This window comes from Castor canadensis, chromosome 17 (assembly GCF_047511655.1).
Source record: "Castor canadensis chromosome 17, mCasCan1.hap1v2, whole genome shotgun sequence".
Classification (NCBI taxonomy): Eukaryota; Metazoa; Chordata; class Mammalia; order Rodentia; family Castoridae; genus Castor; species Castor canadensis.
The window spans coordinates 59,576,322-59,586,412 of record NC_133402.1 but is presented as its reverse complement, the minus strand read 5'-3'; positions in this window follow the sequence as shown (position 1 = coordinate 59,586,412).

Genomic DNA, 10,091 nt, shown 5'->3' with positions numbered 1-10,091 from the left:
GTGGAGCGCCCCGCGATTCCTCGCCATCTCGTGATGTCGCAGGTATGTCCCGAGCACCGCCCCGAGGTGTGACATCTACATTCGCGGACACTGGGCAACTCCATCGGGGTTGGTTTGAGGTTCGAGTTTGTTTCTCCTCTAATTTTTTTTTTTTTTCAGATTTCTTGCCTGCTCCTGGAATGCATGAACCATTCCACAGTTGCTCGCTGTCTGGTATCTACAGGGTTGATCTTCATGCACCACCTAGATACTGACGTCGTCATTCAGAGACACTGAGCAGCTGCGTTTCTCGTTTTGGTTTGGTTGGAGATTTCAGTTTGTTTCTCCGTGACTTTTGAGCAGAATTTCTTGCCTGTTCTAGAAATGAATGAACTGCTCCAGGATTCCTTCCCAATCTAGCTGGGGGTACTAGTGATCCTACCGGGTGGACTCCATGCACCTCCTACGTATTAACATCATCCTTGGGGGTCCATGGACAGTTGCATTTTTCATTTAGGTTGGGTTTGAGGTGGCAGTTTGTTTCTCCTGTGATTTGTTAGTGAAATTTCTTGTCTGTTCAGGAATGAATGAACCGCTGGCTCGGACACTAACACAACTCTGGCCACTTTCCTGGAGGCCCTGTGTGATTCTCAGAGACCTTCACATGGAGCATCCAGCAACCTGGAATTGTGTGCAGGCAATTGTGTTTTCCATGCACACTTCCAATGGTAGCAGATAAGGAAAACATTCTACCTCCTGTCTTTGAAATCAAATATTTCCTAAGGAGACCAGAAAATGTACTTTGAGATTTCTGGACTTCATAAACTCATTCTCAAGGCGTTCCATCATCCCCCTTTGTTTTGCATCAGCTATTTTCTCTTAAAAATCCACTGTTTCTCCAACTTCATATCGCTGCCCTTCCTGTTTCTCCCCAAACCAATAAATCACACCATTTCTTATGTTGTGAGTTCCTTGTATGCTTTCCATGCATTCATGAAGACTTTTAGCCATGACTTATCTCCTCCCTGGTGTTTCTAACTGCTCTCGGGCATCTCCTTGTATGATATTACTGTACGTGATTTATAGTGTTTCTTCATAGCGATCTCTTCACCTTCTGAGACGCTGTCCTCTAGTCCATCTAGTTCTCACTTTTGAATGAGTTTTGTGTAGATTATCAGCATGCCTAAGTATATACTTCTTTTTAAATCTGTTCATCTGGTGATTTCAATGCATGGATGGAAAATGTTTCCATTACTTCTCTTCCATATTATTTTATACCTTTCAAATTCTGACCAGAGGTTTTTTTTCTCATGCAAGCCGAACTTGTAATATTAAATTGTTAATACCACATTTGCTCCATTTCTATGAAGAAAATAAAATGTTACTTGTAAAACTGTAGTCAATAAGATCATTTCATTTCAAAATGTCAATAAAATTTATCACCATACCTTACCAATTCTTTCTTGTATTTTTGTTTTTACACTCCCTAAGTCATCCTCAATATTCCTCATTTTTAATAGTTATTTCTACTGTATCCTATCTGTAGTAAACCATCTTGATTCTGTAAGTATAAACATGTGTTTTTACATGTGTTGTGTGATAATCTCTCAGTTTACATGCCTGAAACATGTTTTTATTCCATACTCTTGTTTTTGAGATAAGGTCTTGCTATATAGCCCAGGCTGACCTTGAACTCATGATCCTCCTGCTTTTCTTTCCTGAGTAATGGTATCCCAGGCATGCACCAACACCATCAGCTAAATACTCATTCTTTTTTAATTTTATTTATTTGTTTGCTTATTTTGGCTGTACTGGACCTTGAACTCAGGGCCTCACTTTTGCTAGACATGCACTCTACTGCTTGAGCCACTCCTCCAGCCCTTTTTTGTATTGACTATTTTAGAGATGCGGTTTCAGTAACTGCCCAATCTGCCTTTGCACCTTGATCCTCCTGATCTCTGCCTCCTGAGTAGCTGGATTACAGGCAAGAGTCACCAGCACCTAGCTTAAATACTCATTCTTAATTCTAAAATGACATTTCAATATATTAATCCATTGTTTTACTATTTTTGTTCCAGATTAAAAAAAAGTCTGCCAATCAAATTGTTACTCCTTTTGTGTGCATTTTGTTTATTCATTTTTGTATTTATTTATTTTTTATTTATTTATTTTTCCTTTATTCATATGTGCATACAATGTTTGGGTCATTTCTCCCCCCTTCCCCCACCCCATCCTTACCTCCCACCCCCTCTCTCCCCTCCCCCCCACCCCCTCGCTACCCGGCAGAAACTATTTTGCCCTTATCTCTAATTTTGTTGTAGAGAGAGTATAAGCAATAATAGGAAGGATGAAGGGTTTTTGCTAGTTGAGATAAGGATAGCTATACAGGGAGTTGACTTGCATTGCTTTCCTGTGCATGTGTGTTACCTTCTAAATTAATTCTTCTCGAACTAACTTTTTCTCTAGTTCCTGGTCCCCTTCTCCTATTGGCCTCTGTCACTTTAAAGTATCTGCATTAGTTTCTCTGCATTGAAGGCAACAAATGCTATCTAGTTTTTTGGGTGTCTTACCTATCCTCACCCCTCCCTTGTGTGCTCTCGATTTATCATGTGATCAAAGTCCAATCCCCTTGTTGTGTTTGCCCTTGATCTAATGTCCGCATATGAGGGAGAACATACGATTTTTGGTCTTTTGGGCCAGGCTAATCTCACTCAGAATGATATTCTCCAATTCCATCCATTTACCAGCGAATGATAACATTTCATTCTTCTTCATGGCTGCATAGAATTCCATTGTGTATAAATACCACATTTTCTTAATCCATTAGCCAGTAGTGGGGCTTCTTGGCTGTTTCTATAAATTGGCTATTGTGAATAGTGCTCCAATAAACATGGGTCACATTCTTTTGGGTATATCTCCTAGAGTGGTATTGCTGGGTCAAATGGCAGATCTATGTTTAGCTTTTTCAGAAGCCTCCAAATTTTTTTCCAGAGTGGTTGTACTAGTCTACATTCCCACCAACAGTGTAAGAGGGTTCCTTTTTCCCCGCATCCTCACCAACACCTGGTGGTGGTGGTGGTGCTGATGATGGCTATTCTAACAGGGGTGAGGTGGAATCTTAGTGTGGTTTTAATTTGCATTTCCTTTATGGCTAGAGATGGTGAGCATTTTTTCATGTGTTTTTTGGCCATTTGAATTCTTCTTTTGAGAAAGTTCTGTTTAGTTCACTTGCCCATTTCTTTATTGGTTCATTAATTTCGGGAGAATTTAGTTTTTTGAGTTCCCTATATATTCTGGTTATCAGTCCTTTGTCTGATGTGTAGCTGGAAAATATTTTCTCCCACTCTGTGGGTGTTCTCTTCAGTTTAGAGACCATTTCTTTTGATGAACAGAAGCTTTTTAGTTTTATGAGGTCCCATTTATCTATGCTATCTCTTAGTTGCTGAGCTGCTGGGTTTCCATTGAGAAAGTTCTTACCTATACCTACTAACTCCAGAGTATTTCCTACTATTTTCTGTACCAACTTTAGAGTTTGGGGTCTGATATTAAGATCCTTGATCCATTTTGAGTTAATCTTGGTATAGGGTGATATACATGGATCTAGTTCCAGTCTTTTGCAGACTGCTAACCAGTTTTCCCAGCAGTTTTTGTTGAAGAGGCTGCTATTTCTCCATTGTATATTTTTAGCTCCTTTGTCAAAGATAAGTTGGTTATAGTTGTGTGGCTTCATATCTGGGTCCTCTATTCTGTTCCACTGGTCTTCATGTCTGTTTTTGTGCCAGTACCATACTGTTTTTATTGTTATTGCTTTGTAATATTGTTTGAAGTCAGGTATTGTGATACCTCCAGTGTTTTCTTTTTACTGAGCATTGCCTTGGCTATTCGTGGTCTCTTGTGTTTCCATATCATTTTTGTATATTTTAAAATGCTTATTTGCAAGGGCAAAATAGTTTCTGCTGGGTATTGAGGGGGTGGGGGGGAGAGGGAGGGGGCGGAGTGGGTGGTAAGGGAGGGGGTGGGGGCAGGGGGGAGAAGTGACCCAAGTCTTGTATGCACATATGAATAATAAAAGAAAATGCTTATTTGCCTCTGGTGTTCTATAGTTTCACTATAATGTGTCTAGTGCTAGACTCTATTTCCATGTGGCTTCATGAAATTTAGTTAACTGCCAATCTTGGAAATTTCCTCTTGCCTGAAATCCTGCAAAAATCTTAGGCTCTATCTTAAAATATCTCCACAGATCCCCATTTGAAAATCCAATCAAATATATAATAACACTGCTCAATTCATCCTTATGACTTACTACCTTAAGAAGTTACTACCACATCCTATAACTGGCTGCTCCTAAGCTGCTTCCAGTATTCAGTTTATACTTCTATAAGGAAGTTTTAATTTCAAGATTGTATTTGTTTTTCAAGATTTTTACCTCCCTCTTATTTTAAAATCCCCTCCATTTGGTATCCCAATATCCCAGGTTTATTTCATGGATGTTATTTCACCACTTAAGTTTTGAAATTTTTCAGTGTTAACTAACAACTCAATTATTTCAATTTCCTTATAAGTAAAATTGTTCATTTATTTTTAATTACACTGGATTGCCTCATATGCTTAGTAGTTTTTATACATGAGTATGGTGTGAGTAGGAATTCATCTTTGTCCATGGCCCTGGGTTAAACACTGGAAAAAAATTCATCTTTTGCATTATATATTTATAATCCTAACAATTTCTACTTCCTAGTTCTCCAAAGACCACAACCTAATCTGACCTTGGGAACTACTGATTTGCCTCTCTTGAAAATCACAAGTCTAACCTCCAAGCAATGACACAATTGCTTATTTCCAGTTTCAATCTGCCTTTCTTTGATCGACCACAGAAATTTCACCACCATGAAATAGTGGTGAATGCCTTTTCAGCTCTGACTGTAGGTAGTAGGCCAATTTTCAGTCCCTCAAAGAGTGGAAATCCTAATTGTCACAATATCTTTCAGTCTCAGTACCATGAGTATATCAAAGTATCAGCTGACTAGGCAGAGATTGAGTGTTCTACTCCATTTCTGGTCCCTGAAGTTTTATATTTTTCTTTTGGAACCAGAGCCTATTTCAGGTGTTTATTTTTTACTTTATAAAGAGGTGTACTTGAGCCAGGCACAAGTGGCTTATGCCTGTAATCCTAGCTACTCAAGAGGCACAGATCAAGAGGATCAAGGTTGAAAGCCAGCCTGGACAAAGAGTTCCTTGAGACCCTCTCAAAAAAAAAATCTTCAGAAATAAGGGTTGGTGGAGTGGCTTAAGGTGTAGACCCTATGTTCAAACCACAGTAGCACAAAGGAAAAAAATAAAAGGAGAGATCAAATGGTGATACAAGCAGACAGAGAAAATCAGGCACTAGGAATTTTGAAAGACAAACCACATTCACACCATACACAAACCAGAGTCTTCAGCACCTATCCACCAAAATTCATGTCCTCCTCACACTGCAACATATATCCATCCATCCCCATACTCCCAAGGTCTCCCTCCAGTATCACTCAAAATCCAAGTTCAACATTTCATCTGAGACTCCAGCCACCTTCTTTCCAGATGTGCGCCTTGAAGGGTTGGTGTTCTCCAGCTGTTTGGATTCTGTCCCCTGGAGAAGCTGGCAATCGCTGGGTGCTTCTAATCTGCCATCTTGGCATCCTCCCTTTCAATATGGTTCAATATTTCCTATCCAAGCTCTGCCTACAGAAGATGGAATCACTTTGTTCTCCCATCTTATCCACAGTTCCCAGCACAACTCAAGCAATCCTCCTGTCTCCCCTGATAGCACAGCAGTCAAGTGATCAAAAGTCTTTGCCTAATTTTCTGGTCATTCTCAAGAGGGACAATAGCCTTGTCTGCAAAACTGTCTTCTATTTAAAGAGCTTCATAATCTAGATACTAAAGACATTCATTTTCTGCAATATTTTTTTCTTGTATTGGGCATTTTTTAAATTTTTATTGCTTTATTATTCATATGTGCATACAATGCTTGGGTCATTTCTCCCCCTGCCCCCACCCCCTCCCTTACCACCCACTCCACCTCCTCCCTCTCCCCCTCACCCTGCAGAAACTATTTTGCCCTTATTTCTAATTTTGCTGAAAGGAGAGTATAAGCAATAATAGGAAGGAACAAGGTTTTGGGTTTTTTTTCCAATTTTTATACCTTTTTTTTTATTTATATGTGCATTCAAGGCTTGGGTCATTTCTCCCCACTTGGGTCATTTCTGCCCCCACCCCCTCCTTTAACCCCCACTCCACCCCCTCCTTCTCCCCCCTACCCCCTCAATACCCAGAAGAAACTATTTTGCCATTATTTCTAACTTTGTTGTAGAGAGAGTATAAGCCATAATTGGAAGGAACAAGGGTTTTGATGGTTGAGATAAAGATAGCTATACAGGGAGTTGACTCACATTAATTTCCTGTGCGTGTGTGTTACCTTCTAGGTTAATTCTTCTTGATCTAACCTTTTCTCTAGTTCCTGGTCCCCTTTTCCTATTGGCCTCAGTTGCTTTTAAGGTATCTGCTTTAGTTTCTCTGCGTTAAGGGCAACAAATGCTAGCTAGTTTTTTGGGTGTCTTACCTATCCTCACACCTCCCTTGTGTGCTCTCACTTTTATCATGTGCTCAAAGTCCAATCCCCTTGTTGTGTTTGCCCTTGATCTAATGTCCGCATATGAGGGAGAACATAAGGTTTTTGGTCTTTTGGGCCAGGCTAACCTCACTCAGAATGATGTTCTCCAATTCCATCCATTTACCAGCGAATGATAACATTTCGTTCTTCTTCATGGCTGCATAAAATTCCATTGTGTATAGATACCACATTTTCTTGATCCATTCGTCAGTGCTGGGGCATCTTGGCTGTTTCCATAACTTGGCTATTGTGAGTAGTGCTGCAATAAACATGGGTGTGCAGGTGCCTCTGGAGTAACCTGAGTCACAGTCTTTTGGGTATATCCCCAAGAGTGGTATTGCTGGATCAAATGGTAGATCAATGTCTAGCTTTTTAAGTAGCCTCCAGATTTTTTTCCAGAGTGGTTGTACTAGTTTACATTCCCACCAGCAGTGTAAGAGGGTTCCTTTTTCCCTGCATCCTCGCCAACACCTGGTGGTTGTGGTGTTCCGCAATATGTTTGCATCAAATGGTGATATAAACCATCCTAAAGAGCCATCAAAAATAAAACTCTTGAAAGTGATGGAGGAAAAGAAAGCCATTCTTTTTAAAGGCAAAATACAGCTTATAAAAATATGAGAAAACCCCTAGAGGCAAATGCAGTGGCAAATCCTGAACGTGGAGAAGTCAGTGGGTGCTGAGGACAAGACATTGCCCTGAGGGTACCTAAGAACTAATGGTGACCTAGAATTGTGGTTGTAATGGCCTATTTCTGAAAAGAGAGAGAAAATTCAGTGGTCACACACCCTGACTTCCAAAACCTGGTACCTCCTATAAGTAAACTAAACAAAAAGCGGGTAGGGAAGGAGAAACTCAATACAAAAGGAAATAAAAATGAAAGGTGTCTGTGTCAGGCTTGGCTCCAGATAGGATGAAACACATCTGCATTGAGGAGAAAAACTGAGAGTTTATGTTAAGATATTCCTTAGTTGATGGTAGACCTGGCAAAAGCAAAACAAACCTTCTCTAAAAATATATCTTAGCACCAAGGCTTAGGATCTTATCGATGATAATGTCCTAATGATTCTAAATTCTTACTCCAAAATCAAAGAACACATAAGGAAACAAACCACAATAAGTGAGAATAAGTGAGAGAGATCCTAAACAAGAAGAAAAAAAAAAATCACTCCCTCAAATGGTAGGTAGGTGAACTGTCAGTTACAGAATATTTTAAATAAATGTAATTTGAGGACATAAAAGAAAATAACATAAGTATAGCTATGAGAAATATCACACAATATAGTTGCTTTTAATAGGAATGAAAGGAAATTTCCAGGTATGAAATATGTAAACATTGAAGTGCAAAATCTAAGGAAGGTGTTATACAAAGGATTGGAGAGAACTGAAAAACGGAAATACTGTGCTGGAGTAAGGAAAGCCGCCATGAAGCTAAGGGAGAGAGGCAAAAATACACAAGATATGCAAGCGAAGCTCACGGCAGGATCTGTTCCACCATGTTGAAAATGGAGGAATGGTGGGGGAGGAGCATTATCACACAGATAAGAAATGAGGACACTCAAGATATAATGACAGAAAACGTCACTCATTCATTAAGTACCTGTTGCTTACAGACTTTTTTTTCAAACTCTGGGGATCCAGCCAAGAACAAATCAGTTAAAGATCACTACCTTCATGGAGTGCAATAATTCCCACAAGAAATGATACCGACTTAAATGAAAACAGTGGCGGGAAGAGTGATTTGAAGTAGCATTTTCTTGGCCTTAGATTTTTGAGACAAGGTGTCATTATGTAGCCCAGGCCTCAATTTCTCAAACCTCCTGCCTCAGTCTCACTAGGGCTGTGATTATAGGCTTATGCCACTACACTTGTCTAGAAAACAGGATTTCTTAGAGTAAAAGGTGAAGAAGACCCAGGGATAATTCAGAAAACAACTTGAGGGCTTTGAGCCAGGGCATTTTTTTTTGAAAAGGTAGAACTGTCATTTCCTGAGATTGTAAAGACCTTGAGGAAAAAAATTATATTACAAAATAATAACATAAGTTGAATTTTGTACCTGTATCATTTGAGATGTCTGTAATACAAGTACAGATAATGACTAGGACGTGCGATATGGGACTCTAAATTGAGTGAGAGTGGTACAGATGGAGATAAACCAAAGTTTGGGAAAATCCACCTAGAAATATTTTGAAATCAGAAGGAATTATGACCAATTCAATGTAGGAGAGAAAGTGACAGAGTAAGAAGAGAAACCATTCAAGGAATGAGAAGGAGAAGCCCTAAAGGTTAGAAAGTAGCACAGGACCCAGAAATTTCACATCTAGTTTTTTGCCATAAAAATATGGGTAAAAAAATTCAAAGTTCCCTGCTATAAAGCTAGTCATGCCTGGGCTTAAGTTCCATACCCAAAATAAACCAAGTATTTAATTTTTTTTTCCTTTTTCTTTTATTATTCATATGTGCATACAAGGCTTGGTTCATTTCTCCCCACTGCCCCCACCCCCTCCCTTACCACCCACTCCGCCCCCTCCCTCTCCCCCCCCCCCCCCGCCAATACCCAGCAGAAACTATTTTGCCCTTATTTCTAATTTTGTTGTAGAGAGAGTATAAGCAATAATAGGAAGGAACAAGGGCTTTTGCTGGTTGAGATAAGGATAGCTATACAGGGCGTTGACTCACATTGATTTCCTGTGCGTGGGTGTTACCTTCTAGGTTAATTCTTTTTGATCTCACCTTTTCTCTAGTTCCTGTTCCCCTTTTCCTATTGGCCTCAGTTGCTTTTAAGGTATCTGCTTTAGTTTCTCTGCATTGAGGGCAACAAATGCTAGCTAGTTTTTTAGGTGTCTTACCTATCCTCACCCCTCCCTTGTGTGCTCTCACTTTTATCATGTGCTCAAAGTCCAATCCCCTTGTTGTGTTTGCCCTTGATCTAATGTCCACATATGAGAGAACATATGATTTTTGGTCTTTTGGGCCGGGCTAACCTCACTCAGAATGATATTCTCCAATTCCATCCATTTACCAGCGAATGATAACATTTTGTTCTTCTTCATGGCTGCATAAAATTTCATTGTGTATAGATACCACATTTTCTTAATCCATTCGTCAGTGCTGGGGCATCTTGGCTGTTTCCATAACTTGGCTATTGTGAATAGTGCCGCAATAAACATGGATGTGCAGGTGCCTCTGGAGTAACAGTCTTTTGGGTATATCCCCAAGAGTGGTATTGCTGGATCAAATGGTAGATCGATGTCCAGCTTTTTAAGTAGCCTCCAAATTTTTTTCCAGAGTGGTTGTACTAATTTACATTCCCACCAACAGTGTAAGAGGGTTCCTTTTTCCCCACATCCTCGCCAACACCTGTTGTTGGTGGTGTTGCTGATGATGGCTATTCTAACAGGGGTGAGATGGAATCTTAGCGTGGTTTTAATTTGCATTTCCTTTATTGCTAGAGATGGTGAGC